This window comes from Cibotium barometz, chromosome 6 (assembly GCF_041138505.1).
Source record: "Cibotium barometz isolate CiBa-2024 chromosome 6, ASM4113850v1, whole genome shotgun sequence".
Lineage (NCBI taxonomy): Eukaryota > Viridiplantae > Streptophyta > Polypodiopsida > Cyatheales > Cibotiaceae > Cibotium > Cibotium barometz.
The window spans coordinates 58252418-58267495 of record NC_141051.1 but is presented as its reverse complement, the minus strand read 5'-3'; positions in this window follow the sequence as shown (position 1 = coordinate 58267495).

Here is a 15078-nt window from a genome sequence, read left to right as displayed (position 1 = left end):
CTTTTAATTAACATAACACAGGTGAATCAAAAATCTAATAAACATGATTCCAAGAAGTGTTGCAGGTGTAACGAGATTGGACACATCGCATCAAATTGTCCACAAAAGTCAAAGTTTATTTCATTAGGACTCAATATGATCGATGAAGATGAAGGAGAAGAATACCACGATGACTACTCAAACTCTTGAGGTAACATATTTATTGCATTTGATTATTTAACACTTTTTAGTAAACTCAAGGAGAGTTTTTATGCATCAAAGTAGAACTTCTTGAAGGAACTGGCCCTTCCATCTTGAATTATACTGTATGAAATTTTCACTATGTATTAGTCTTGTAGTATGGGACATGAGATTAATCCTGTGAAGGATTTCGATACATACTTATCTCTACATCTGTGTGGGATAATTTCTTATGGTATGGGACACTAGAATTTATTACACATAGAAATCCTTGATATAATGTATTTTGTTAGGGAACATACTTGAATTTATATAGTATATAACAATTGATCTCCTTTGCTCGCATAAGGAAACAAGCATCTGAGGTCAGTTGTTTATCCAAGCAAGAAGGATGTTACATAATATCCACCCTTTAGTTGTACGGGGATGCCCGGGTTCTAGTGTGCCATCCTAGTGAATTGGTATCGTGGGTGACTCCACATTAAATACTGATTACCTAGTGGTATTGGCATAGCTTGAGGCCATGCTTGACGGGTGTATGCTGTTAAAGTGTAACAAGTAGTGCCATGCTTGACAACTATACTGTTGTCAAGTGAAACAAGTGGACTATGCTTGACAACTGCACACGGTCGAAGTGAAACAAGTGGTTTATGCAACTGATGTGCCATGCTCATTGGAGTGTAACAAGTGGCAACTCACACCATGCTAGATGATGTGTACATAATGATACTCTCATCATAGCGAAACAAGTGGTGAATATATGGTGTGTTTGTGCCTATCAATGTATCATATTGGGATTAATTGTACACTAGGCAATTAATTAGGATATATTTACAGAAATAGGTGATGAGCAATGTGTGTGTGTCACACATAAGAGATCTTGTTTATATCATATTTTTTTGTATTGTTATTTTTGATTTGGTGGTGGTGCGAGGATCACCAATTTAGGTGTCGCACGAGATTTTTGTGGTTGTAGCATTTTCTTTTACATAACCGAGGACACTTGCTTCCTCAAACGGGAGGATTGTTTATAGGTATATAGGTATATATTTGTCATATTTTTTATGAGAATAGTTGCTTCCTCAAACGGGAGGATTGTTTATAGGTATATATTTGTCATATTTTTGATGAATTAATAATCAAAGAAAAATATGCTTGATTTAATGTGTGCAGGAATCGGCTTAATGGAATGTGCAAATGTGCACAAGATTATTATATGTGAAAATGTGCACAAAGTTCTTTTATGTAACAAGGCCCACTGGCAATTATATTTGGGCAAAGGTTTTTATATGTACAAACCTTAGGGATTTTGATATGATTAAAAATATGTAAAGCAATACCCCAAAAGTGGGAAAAGCAAGTCCAATTTTGTACGCTCATCTATTCTTAGCTCCTTGGGCTATTTTTATGTGAATAAAATTCTCTAAATATTCATGTCGTGGAAGGGAGCTACACGGCATGGGGGGGGGAGATTGCACCTAATCTTGTCTTGATGGTGATGTTATTTTATTTCCCTCTCTTTGTGTTATGCTACATTATTTGATTTCAATTTAATTCAAGTATTTGTTTTAATTTTTGATATATTTTATGAATTTTTAATTATTTCTTCAAGAAGTACAAAAGGGATAGACAGGAATCACAATTCAGTGGCCCAGAGATGAACCCAGAAGAGGAAGGTGAAACATCCTCGCTAGTGGAGATGCAACAACCAAAGCAAGGTGCAGAGACACCTCGGCCGCCCAGAAGGATATGTGGAAGCACAGCAGTGGGGCGGGTAGCTACCCGAGTAGGCTCACATAAGCTGAAACCCAGTCATACTACGATCTAAGCAAAGATCTGAAGTAGCAGTCGATTCGCATGTTTGTGGAACAGCTCCTCACACGTTGGTGCCAAGTTTTTGGGAGCTGCTGCTGCTGACGGGTCGCTTCTTGAAACCTCAAGAGGAGAAGACATCACCCTTGCAGCCGGTTGGAAGCCTTGAATATTGAGAAGGCAGATGCCCCACCAAGGGAAGCCCCTATCTATGATGAAGCCATCCCAATGATCCAAGTCAAGTTGGCTGGAGTGGATATAGCAGAAGTTCTGCTAGATGGCGGTTCCGGCGCATCAACATGCTGCATGCTTGGGTTGAGCAAATGGGAACTCGCATCGTTTGTCAAGATGGCGGATCAGCGGGCAAGTGCAGCCACTTGGATTGATCTACGAGCTCACACACTTGAAGTATCTAGATTTAGTTTCTAGATAGCAGTAGTAGTACTTCGGATGGAAGATATCAAAGGTGCTTACCCAATGCTTCTTGTCGACAGACCCAGCTTTGGCAAGTGCGGATAAAGCAAGATTGGGACGCGGATATGATCATTATTCGGCGTGGAAAGAAGAAATTAAGGATCTCTGCGAGTAGGCGGAAGGTGGAAAAACTGTCCCGACATTAGCCAAGGGAGTCAACATGCTGGAAGGATTAGACCTCGATGAGGAGGAAGAGTATCTCTAGTAAAATGCAAACTTGATTAGCCTATTTGAGGTTGACGTAGTCCAGATACTGGGACAGATACCGCCCAAGCCCTCCACACAAGGATGAAGTCACCAAGGATCAGTCTGATCCGCAAAGCACATGGCAAAGTCTAGAAGAAGGCTGAAGATTTTTATGAGGCTTTGGCTGATGATGGCAGTACCCCGAGCCTACAACAGATCATTGCAGTAGAAAAAGCTTTTGACAGGGACCTGAAGCACTCCAAGCGGGTCAAGGAAGATGAGTTGATGGAGATAATCTAGGAACTGATAATGACCGCAAGATGGTGTGGGTCAGACTGGATGCTAAGTTCCAGGAGGAAGTCCAGATGCTGCTCACGTCCTTCAAGGATGTATTTGCATGGAAGGGATTGATCCAAGGTTCTACCAACATCGGATCAATCTGAAGGAGGATGCCATGCCTACCAGGGTACCAAATGAATCCAAAGAGTGAAAGAGAAATCGGACAAGCTACTTCAAGTCAGATTCATATATCTGATTGATCGGGCGATCTGGTTGTCCCCGATATAGTGATTATTCCAAACAAAAACTAGAAGTTTGCGAGTATGCGTGGATTACCGGAAACTGAATGTCGCAACCATCTCAGATCCTTTTCCTTTACCATTCACAAATTCCTTGCTTGATGTTACGGCCATGAGATGTACTCCTTCCTCGATGGGTTCAATGGACATTAGGTAGCCTTTGGATATCTTTTGGGCCTTGTAAGGATTCCTAAATTTTTAGGGATTAAGGCTAATTTTGAGCATTCTTAAGGAGACAAGGGCAATAAAGAGGCCTACTTGGATCCTATAGTCTGCTCTTTCTAACCTATAATTTTAGGGTCTAAAGTAGTCATTTTCTCTCTCTTGTAGCAAGCACTTTCCACATCACCAAGCTCGTAAACTAGGGGGGGTCCAAAATAGTGTGGATGTTTTTTTTCGTTTTGCAAGTTTTTTGGCTTTAAAACTTATCCCAGACTCATATATATATATATATATATATATATCAAAAAATCAATTTTCAGCCTCCATTTCCCCCCAAAATTGCCTCTATCCCCTTTAATGTGACATCGCTTTCTCCCTCGTTTTTTAGGGATTAATGCTAATTTAGGGATTCAAGGGCTATAAGGCACTTCATCAGTTGCTAGGAGACACCGCTCAAAAACAAAGGTATCACCCACAACCTTTTCCCGCCGCTTAGGGATTAAGGCTACTTTAGGGATTCAAGGGCTATAAGGCACTTCATCAGTTGCTAGGAGACACCGCTCAAAAAGAAAGGTATCATCCACAACCTTTTCTCGCCGCTTAAGAGGGTATCATTAGCTAAGGGAGTGAGCAATGAAGACGTCAAATGCAGGATTGGTGATGAGAACTATCACATCCATGACACCCTTTCCATTGTAGCATGGGGGAAAAAGAAGGCCACACATGATATGGTTTTATTCCTTTACAACAAATTCAACAACATATTTGTGGACCTGTAGATGCTACAAAAAAGGTTATGATATTATTCTATGGATTTCCTGCAGGATGTGAGTGGGGTTTGTAACATTATAATGTTTTTGTTCATGTGCACGTTTTTGCAAAGAGCATAACATTATGTTTGTTTTTTTGTAGATTTCATAGGGCAGCAGTCTCTTCATTTTGAAGTTGGATGAGTGTCAGATAGTGAAGGGAAGGAGGCTAGAGAGAGTGAGTATTACACTCATGAACTACACTATGGTAGAAGCCTTTATTAAAGATGGTGATGGTTCGTAAGGAGCTAGATAGTGATGAAACTAGTGATTGGGAGATTGATGGAGATAGTGTGATGAAGCTACTGATAAGAGTAGAACAAACACTAACTTTTCATTCATTGTTCAATCAGAGAAACAAATATGGTGGTTGGGAGCCTTTGAGGTTCCCAGGCACGAGGTGCTAGCATAGGTCTTTGAGAGATTGCCTTGGGTTAGTAATGTGATTAAGGCACAAATAGAGGGGAATCACTTGGATGTTGAGGGTCTAGGAAGTTTTGCCATTGATTGGCATCTAGGTGGGGACCTGAAGACAATCAAGTGTATGCTTAGTTGCACTCAAGGTGCAAATACTGTTCATCCATACCCTTAATGCAGGCGTGGAGTGAAACAAAAAGGCAAGAAGAAATGCAAGGGGAGGGACATTGGTGAAGAGAAATGTGACGAGATGGGTAGTTGTGGGGGTGAATGGGATGGTGGTGTACTTTCATCACCATGCTAGCGTCTCCAACGAGGGATTTGTAGGATAATAGTTGGAACCCCATTCTTCCTTTTCCTCTCAAGAATGTTCACTTTTGTACTTTGCATGCTTTCATGCATATCTTTGACCACCTCAGTGTTACATAGACTACACTTTCACTATGCCTAGTAAAGCTCGACAAGATGAGGCGATTACAAAAGTAGAGAACATTCTTAATGAGATTGGTTTTCATGGTGGTAACGTGGAGATTCGAGTGAACTAAAAGATCTCAGGAAGTTCTCATATGGTTGCACAGAAGGTTTCAATGAGTGGAAAAAGGCCAAAAGGTTTCTCTGGTGGCCTGCAAACATAGGCAAGAAGGTTCTAGCAAATGCACACAAGGAAGGTGTGGAAATCATAGCTCAAAAGAGATGGGAGCTGTGGAAAGACCTTTGTGCTTGCACTACCTCTCAGACTACTTGGATGCAAATATTGTTGTCTTGCGTGAGTAGGTGTGGGCAGATTTCAACAAGGTTATGCGGTTGATGAATCTAACAGCACAACTAAGGAACAATGCAAACAATTTCAAGAGGAGTTGCAAAGCTTCATTAAAGCGGTGGTCAACACATGGGGTGAATTGAATATCGTGCATTACATGGTATTTCATAGATTTCTAAGCTTTGCACTAAAGATATCTTCTATTAATGCATTTTACGGAAATGTGGTTTTGTTTCTCCGACTACAACACATATTGTACGGTCATGGCGCATGGTACATGAACACATATGGCTTCCTTGACATGTGGAGTACCCAAGGAATGGAGAAGAGTCATTACCATGCAAGAGGAGTTTACTTCAAGAACACACGACATGGAGGCAGTAAAACTCACACAAACTATCTCAAGGAAATGTTTGATTGGTTCTTTCGATGCACCTTTGGCACAAACATTTTAAGGGAGAGGGAGAAAAGGTCCAAATTGGCCCAGCTTGCCAAACAAACAGGGAAGGGGAAGAAAGCACCACGGTGGCGTGCAGGGACAGGACCTGCACGCCATGCTGCATGGAGGATAACACGAAGGAGTCGAAAACGTTTAGGTCCCTATTAACGTCTAGGGTTTTGGTTATATGGTCTAGGGTAATTAGGTTATAGGGTTGGCTATTCCAATGCTTATAAATAGCCTCTCTGGGACCCCCCTCTCATTTTCCATTCCATTGCTTCTCTGAGCGCTCCTTGTCATGGCAACCCTGAGTGTTGAGGAGCTTGCACAATATTTGCTTGACCTAGAGCTACCCATTCTAGCTGAAGAGGAGGCCGCCTCCCTATCCCAGGAAGCATGCTTGGAGAGAGGGAGATTGCATTCCCACATCCAAGATTTGTAAAACCTTGGCGGCCGCATTGGCCATAGTACCTTGGTAAGTAATGTGTAAGAGTCTTAGAGCATCATTTGTTTCATGGTGTAAATTTTTTATGATTGAAAAACTTGTTTTGTAGTTTTGCAGTGCACTCCCCCACGTCACAAGTGGTAGAGCCCCCAATGACCCCGTAGTAGTGCTGCAAGAAGGCCAAGCCTTAGTCTTGCACTATGCCGTAAATATTGCACAACATGGTGCATAACATTGTCCAAGTACTGGAGTCCCCTACTGTTTCAAGCACAATTAAATCTAGTGTAACTCTAAGCTTGCTCAGAATGATCTATTTCCCTAGTTAGGATCTTGTAAGGGATGGAATTTGATGCCAAATTTTGGCTTGTAAAACTTCTACCCTCTTATGTAATACAATACCAATAAATGATAATTTTGTTTTTTTACCAATCATGGAGTGAAGTGTCATTTTGCCACAATTTTTGTTTTTAGTTTTTCTATATCATTTAACGTCAAAATTGTGGATTATCAAGCGAGGGAGATTGTCAAGTATTGTAGAATTGAGTTTTTTTCAACAAAAAAATGTGGGCATAAAGGGTGCGAAAATGCCGTGTGCGAGGTGCCCGGACTGGGCATTTTCGCACCCTAGTGTCCCGTGTGAAACGCCTCCTAAAATTAGGGTTTCTTGCAATGATGACATATTTTTAAGCTCTATATACGGAGATTTCCCTCTTTTGGCCATTTTATACATTCGAGAGAGTACATCCTCTTTAAGACTTTCATACATTCAAGGCTATGGTGCGCACTAAGAAGACTATGAAGAAACTCACATGAGGAGATAAGGAAGAGGGAAGTCGCGCCAAGGACATCGCGGAGGAATTTAATGCCTCCAATAGTAAAAACAAAAGAAGGGTTCTTGTCAATTATGACAACACTGATAGTAGCAGTGACAGCACAAAGAGAAGTGAATCCGAGTCGGAGATCGATTCGGAGAGGACTTAGTCGGAGGACAATAGACCGTTGGGGGAGCCCTCATGGGTTGGCATGGAGATTCCAGCACAGCCGACATTAGGCGTGAAGACTCTGCCCAGAGATCATGCCTCTCCTAGACAGTCAAAGGCCACCGAGACTCCCCAAGAGTGCAAACGGCCAAAGGTTGCTCCGTAACACCGCTGCCGTAAGAGCACATTTTTTAGGCCCCCCACACGCGTGGCCCAAACCCCCCAAGCTCTTCCACGTGGTCCAAGATGCAAAACGTGCTCCAACTTCAAAGTATTCCTAGAGATACGCCACTACCAGAAGTCGATGGAGCTGCTAATCTAGAGGGCTCAATTTGCATGGACATGCAAGGAAATTCTGTGGGATTACAAGATGGAATGTCGCATGCAGTCCATTGTCCTCGAAGCGTTGCAGAAGGTGGCGGAGGCCTACCTAGTCACTCTTTTTGAAGACCCTAACCTCTTCGCAATTCATGCTAAATGAGTGACCATCATGACAAAGGACATGCAATTGGTGCGAGGAATTGGTGCGAGGAATTTGCAAAGAAAAAGGGAAAAGAGCCGCAGACATAGATCATCTCATTTTTAATGTAATTGGCCTATCAACAAGAACAAATGTAACATTTCCCAATTGTCAATGCAAGATAACTTTTTTGTCTTTATTTTATAGTTTGTGATTGTGTTTGATGCGATTTATTGGTGTTTTTTTATAAATTGTACCAAACAAGTGGGCCAAAAGGGTGCGAAAAAGGCTTGTGCAGGAGGCCCTGCACACAGGGCATTTTTGCACCCCTCTCGCCCCTTTGGATTTCGATGTTTTCTACAATGTTTTGGTTTTTTTGAGCAATTATTCCATAAGCCACATGATGTTTGAAGTTTTTCTAGCAAGACCTATCCAATTGATGGCCTAGAAGGGTGTGAAAAAGGCATGTGCGGGAGGCTTGCTCAGGGCATTTTCGCACCCCTCTGGCCCCTAAGGATTCCGATGTTTTCTGCAATGTTTGAGTTTTTTGAAAAAGAAACATCACATATATAGCCACATGATGTTTGAAGTTTTACCAAGAAGAACTATCCAATTGATGGGCCATAAGGGTGCAAAAAAATACCTATGTGGAAAGCCCACATAGGGCATTTTCACACCCCTCTAGCCCCTTAGGATTTTGATGTTCTATGTAGGAATTAAATAACTCAACATCTCATGTCAATTCTATTCATATTTTGAAAATCTTAGGTTTAAATACATGTCCCTTCATTGAGAACGGGTTTAAAATTTACTTGTACTATAAGGGTTCATTCTCTCTCTACAATTTGCTAGGATTCACTCATGTTTAGTCCTTAATTTATTCCAAAAATTATCAAATTTAATCTAAGGTCAATGATTTGTCTTTAAGAATATCCCCCTTCCTTTAGCCTTGAATATTCGCGAAAGCTTTAGGTCTTTAAGAGGGATTTTATCTCGCTATATAATTATAGCATCCCTCTTAAAGTCCTATGTGCTAAGGTGCACATGCAAACCTTAACTAAATTGACCCAAATTTAAAGAATATTATTGATTTTTAGAATTTTTGGAGTACATTTATTAGCATAATCTTAATTCTACAATTCTATTTAAATTAGGGTCTTTATAGGCATTAAATTTACAAAACACAGACGTAGACTTAATTTTTATAGTATGACTAATTTAATAGATTCACCCAAAAATTTATGAGTTAAAGAAAGTTAACAATTTCAACCAATTAAATCAAAATTTATGGTGTTTAGATCAATCAAATATTCAAATAATTGTTAATTTTTAGAAATATTTAAACCTAAGACACAAAATGTAATTTTTTATAGTATGACTAATTTTATTGATTCGCCCAAAAATTTGAGTAAAACTAAAGTTAGCAAATTAACCCAATTAAATCCATTTGTAGGTTGTTTTGAGAGTAAACAAATATCAAATAAATGAAAAAACAAGTGAGACAGGAGGGTGCCAAAAAGGCATGTGCGGAAGGCCATCAAATATCAAATAATTGTTACTTTTTAGAAATATTTAAACCTAAGACACAAAATGTAAATTTTTTAGTATGACTTATTTTATAGATTCACCCAAAAATTTGAGTAAAACTAAAGTTAGAAAATTAACCAATTAAATCCATTTGTAGGTTGTTTTAAGTAAACAAATAGCAAATAAATGAAAAAACAAGTGGGCCATGAGGGTGCAAAATAGGCCTGTGCGGAAGGCCCCGCACAATGCATTTTTGCACCCCTTCGGCCCCTTTGGATTTTGATGTTTTGTGCAATTCGAAGGCACAGAGAAGAGAACATAAAAAGATGAACTCAAAAATGAACTCCACATAAGACGATTCATTAGAGTTTGCAATACAATTGGACAACGATTTATAGAGATTGCAACATAACATTATGAAGGAGATCGTTTACATAAAATTTTACATATGAGATGGTGGGATTTGGGATACAAGGGCTGTCTGATGCTTTTTAGCTATGGGTAGCTCCTGTTAAGACAGCTTCTGCTATGTCCTTGGCCGAGTTTTGGCCTACGGATTATGTAATTCCTATTTGGGCCAACACCTTGCCTCTATAGTTTTTTTTTCCCAAGAAAATATCCTTTCATTAGTCATATAAAAAACGCCCGTAGGGCTACAAAAAATATCTCCTGCTCATCATAAGAGAAAAAGAGCAGTGAATACAGCATGGCAGCCCGGGAGACTCTCCCTAGGTGCTGCAAAATACAAGCATCAGCACAAAGGACTGAGAGGCTAACTCATACAATAGGGGGGGAAGAGCCAAACAAGTGGCCTGTAGTGCCAACGGCGGGGGAATCCCGTGTGTAAGGTGTAGAAGGGGCCACAGCGCCAAGTGGTGTGAAAGGCCTGGCGCCGCAAGATCGCCTCATCCGTCGAGTCTCCCCGGATGCGGTCGTACTGTCCTCGCAGGGTGTGGATCAACTCCTACCAAATCCCCCGTACAGTCTCTGCTGGTGGCTCCAATCTCCCCTCAAAGGCCGTGAAGCACCGGGCCCTCCAGGTGAACCAGATGGTGAGGCTGTTGAGGAGCTCCCATCGTAAATCCCTCTCCTGTGTCCAGCTGGCGGACGAGAAATCCGGTGCCGGAACCAGGCGAGGCTGGCCCCTAATAAATCTGATGGCCTGACTACCCTGCTCCATCTCATAGCCCATCGCAGGCCCTGACGAGGTCGACCAAGCAGCGGCACCCCATGTAAACATACCCTCTGGAGAGAGGGGAGCCAGAATACGCAGCATCCGCATCCAAATCTGCTGCGCCTGAGGGCAATCCCAAAGGCAATGTCTCTGTGTCTCCATAGGGTGGCCGCATCGGACGTAGGCCGCCGGAAGACCGCTGTAAACAAGCCAAGTGCCAACTGCTGAGCCCCTGTGGTGGGCAACCAGCCCACTGAAAAGTCGAGATCCTGCGGGCCTGTCGACTAGCCCAGAGCCGAGCCCAAAAATCCTCCAAGAACTCCTGTGAGAGTCCCTGTAGCCAATGCCCCGCTGTCGCCGCTGGAGAGACCGTCCTCCTCCTCGCCGTCAACATATGCCGCCCCAGCTGAACAGTATACTAGAAAAAGGTAATCTCTGTGGCCTCAAGGGATGCATAAGGATCATGCCACTCGTACTCCCCGGGGTCCCATTGTAGTCGGGCCAAGGGGCGCGCTGCATATGCCCATATGCGCCAATCCGGGAGCACATCAGCAGGGTCAGGGTCAATATGCCACTTCCGAGAAGCGGCGGCCACTACCCGAATCCTCTGAAAGGTGCACTCTGCAACCAAAGGCGACTCCACCTCCACTCTCTGGAGTCTGCCCTCATCCTGAATCTCATAGTAGAGGCAACTGCCATCCTCAGTGCAAGCTCTGACTGCAATCAGGATCTCCAACTGTGTAAAGGCTCCCATCCACCGCCGTGGGGCCACTGGCTCGAGAGGCGTGAACCACTCCTCTGTGAGTGCCTCCTGAATATCATCCCTCATAATCAACCCCCCTCTGAAGTGACTCAGCCTCTCCACCTGGATCTCCTCTGGGAGACTGCAGAAGGCCTACCAATCTCCAAAACTACGAGCTGGGCTTGCCGCTAAAGGTCCCCAGGCTAGACGAGGCCGAGAACCCAGCATATGACCCTGCTCTGTGCGAACCGCTGGGCTCCAGTGAGCGGCTGTCTGGCCCGCTCCTCAACACAAGAAGGAGGTCACTAATAGAGCCCCGGTCTCAGCAGCTCCCAAGCTCTCAGGATACTCAAAGCAAATCTATCCTCCCATCCTCTACTGAGGCCTGTCCTCCTCATCTCTATGAAGATCCAGCAAATCTCTAGTGCCCAAGTGCCCCCTGCTGGGGGCGCCCAAGCCTGCAGAGCCGCTGCAAGAGGAGATCTTTCCAAGGCTCAGCGCCTAGAAGCAACCCCCGAACAATAAGGCTCTACTCTGATCGACTGGATCTATAATGCCCAAACCTCCCTGAGCCAGTGGAAGTGTAATAACTGTCCATGCAACCTTTGCCCGAGCTGGCTGACCGTCCCGCCCAGACCACAGAAAGTTCCTGATCAGCCTCTGTACCTGGCTGATGCAAGAGCTCGAGAAAATCCAGCAAGACGTAATGTACCACATGGTCGCTAACAGCACCTGATTTGCCACCACCACCGAGCTGTACTCCAATACAAAAGCTTCTTCCGAATGCTCGGAAGAAGCGGGGCAATCTGCTGCCAATTTGGCATCCCAAATACCGCACTGCTGTGCCTGGAGGAATCCATCTAAAACCGGGGTCCGAGCTCCATGCCGGAGTGGGAGCACTACTGATCCAAAAGGCCACTGTCTTGCGCCAATTGATCAATGCTCCCGAAGCTGCACTAAAAACCTGGAGCGACTGCTCTTCCCGAAGAAGATTGGCCTCTTGGCCATGCAAAAATAAGCCCGTGTCATCTGCAAACTCAACATCAAGTAGGTCCTCCCCCCGGAAGTCCTCTCAAACCAACCTCCTCTACTGTCAAATACATGCTCATAGCCTCCGCAAAGAAGAGAAAAAGAAAAGGGGCGAGGGGACACCCCTGACGGACTGATCTGGTCCTCCTACAATCAGCACCTGGCTGCGAGCTGTGGAATACAGAGCCGCCCTCTGATCCATCCTGGCTCAAAGCCCAGGCGAAGCATAGTGCCCTCTAAGAAACCCCAATCAACTCTATCGTATGCCTTCTCAAAATCGAGAAGCATCACGACCAAGTCCTCGCCAAGAAATCTAGCTCGGGCCATTGCCTCCCAGAAAGTAAAGATGTTGTCAAGGATACTGCGCTCCTTAACAAATCCTGTCTGAGTAGCATGAATCAACTCCCCCAGGAAGGGCTGGATCCTCAAACTCAAGGCATTTGCTAAGACCTTGTAGACAGTATTGAGGATCGTAATAGGCCTCCAATGCCGAATATCATATGATACTCCCTCCCCCTTGGGGATAAGATAGATCAAGCCCTCTGAAAAGCTCTGCGGCATCACCCCAGTGTCCAAAACATGCTGAAAGCCCCTGCGGAGGCCTGGCCCCAAAAGGTCCCAATAGCGCATAAAAAAGGCCGACGTCAGTCCGTCCACCCCTGGGCAACTATGTCGCGGCAGGACACTCAAGGCCTCGGCAAGCTCAATCTCTGACAAAGGCGCACCTAGAACTGTACGCATACGGTCTGTGACCCTCCTCTGCACATGGGCCCACACAGTCTGTCTGCAAACATCTCGATCCTCAGTGGGCTGGCTCCGTTGAAAGCAGGTCTCTATAGAATGCAGTGGTAATGGCTCTGATCTCCCCGAGCTCAGTAGCTATCGATCCATCTGGTCTACCAAGCTGGCGGACTCCTGCTCGCGCATGACGGGGTCCAGTGATCTCAAAAACTCATGTCTCTGCTCCTCTACCTCTCTAACCTCTTGGCGTGCCTGGCTCAGCTGCTTGGGACGCCACCCACTCACATGCAGGCTGCTGCTCCTGAAGGCGTTGTAGCGAAGCAAGGCTGCGTCTCAGCCGATGCTCCCGCTTGCGAATCTCTCCCAGCCGTGTCAAAGCTGCAGCGTGTAGAAAAGAGCTAAGATCGGTGAGTCCCTGGGCACACTGGCCTGCTGCATCCTGGTCAGAGCACTGACTATCATGCCAGATCCTCTCAATGTCCTTAGCGAGGCTGGGATCTGTAAGTACCCTCTCTGGGATCCTCAACTGCAAGCTGGGCTCCCGTGTCCCCTCCTCCACAATGTCAATATAACTGGCGCATGATCTGAAAATGAGGTACCAGCGAGAATGCCGATGGAGGCCCCCTCGCTCCCCTAACCAGTCGCCCACATAAAAGCGATCAATCCATGATAGATTAGTCCCTCCCTACCGGCAATCCGACCGAGAGAAACTAAGACTGTCCTGAGACCGGGAGAAAGCCCCATGCTACCATGCATCAGTGATCCTCAGTGACATGCAAAACCGGTCCCAAGCTGCAAGCTCTGTGCCGTGCACTGTAACATGACTGCCTCCCACCCTATCTGCCGGGTCCTCAAGCATGTTGAAGTCTCCCCCGACACACCAATGTGCGGCCTCTGGCAATGCATCCGTAACCTGGGTCCAGAACTCTGCTCTGGCACTAGCATGATTGGGCTCATAGACATTGAGCACACCCAATAGCTCATCATGCATCCTCAGAATGACATACTGTGCTCTACCAGGCACAATGATCCCTCGATCCACAATGGCCTGCCGCCATACATCTGCAATGACCATGCATACTCCTCCCTGTCCACCCAAAGGACCAAACCCTGCAGACCAAAATGTGTCCCATCTACGAGGCATCACCGAACCATATCCCTGGATCCTGCTCTCACCCAAGTGGTGCTCCTGCATCATCAAAATATCAATGCTGCCACCAACCAGGCATCTCTGAAGCTCCTGCCTCAAGCAACCACGATAGCGTATAAAGTGTGCTCCGCCAAGGCCCTGTACATTCCATGAGATGATCCTCATGGATGCCCTGCTGAGGTGGATGCTGTCTCAGCCGTACGGCGGGCCTTCGCAAGCGGCTTGGATGGAGAGTAGTCCCCATCTGAGCGGCTGCGAATATGCCCACCTGGTGTACTGCAAGAATCCCGGATCAGGCGCCAGTGGCTGTGGCCCATGGCGTCTGCCTCCCGCTCTAACAGAGCAACCTCGTGTATACACACATATCCAGGGTCACGTGCTAAGTCTGCCACTATGCGCATGACCAAATGCCGAATCCCTGAGGTATCCACACTGCCGGGATCCAAGAAAAAATGAGCTAACTCCCAAAGTCGGCCTATCACATCTGTCACCTCCAGATCGCTCATGTGATGAGAAAACTCAACTGCCTGAGTCTTCAAAGTGCTGAGAGCGAGCTCTAGAGTCCACTCCCGGTCGCAAGGGCCACACAGAGGGAACGAGAAGGCCACCGCTGAGTCTAGTGCCTCCTCCCCGCGGGCCGGAGGTATCACTACATGAACTCGGATGGGTGCTGGCTCATGGGGGGCCTCTGCTCCAAAAATCCGTGTGAAGGCATAATCAAAAGCCTCCTAGCGCTGTCTAATGCCAAGGCGACTCAGCCGACCCTGCGGATAGATGAAATCCGTGAAGCCCGAATCGGCATAGTAGGTCTCCTCTGTGATGCTCGAGCGAGGTCAGTGCTGCTCAGTGCCCTCCAGACTACAGGTGAACGCCAGGGGACTGCCAGGGCCTCCCGGGAAGGTGAGGCGGGCGGTGGGGGAGGAGGGGGGGGCGAGGAGGGGGGGCGAGGGGGGTGGAGAGGGAGCCGCTGCCGAAACCGAAGCAGGGACGGGATGAGGCGATGGTGGAAGCGA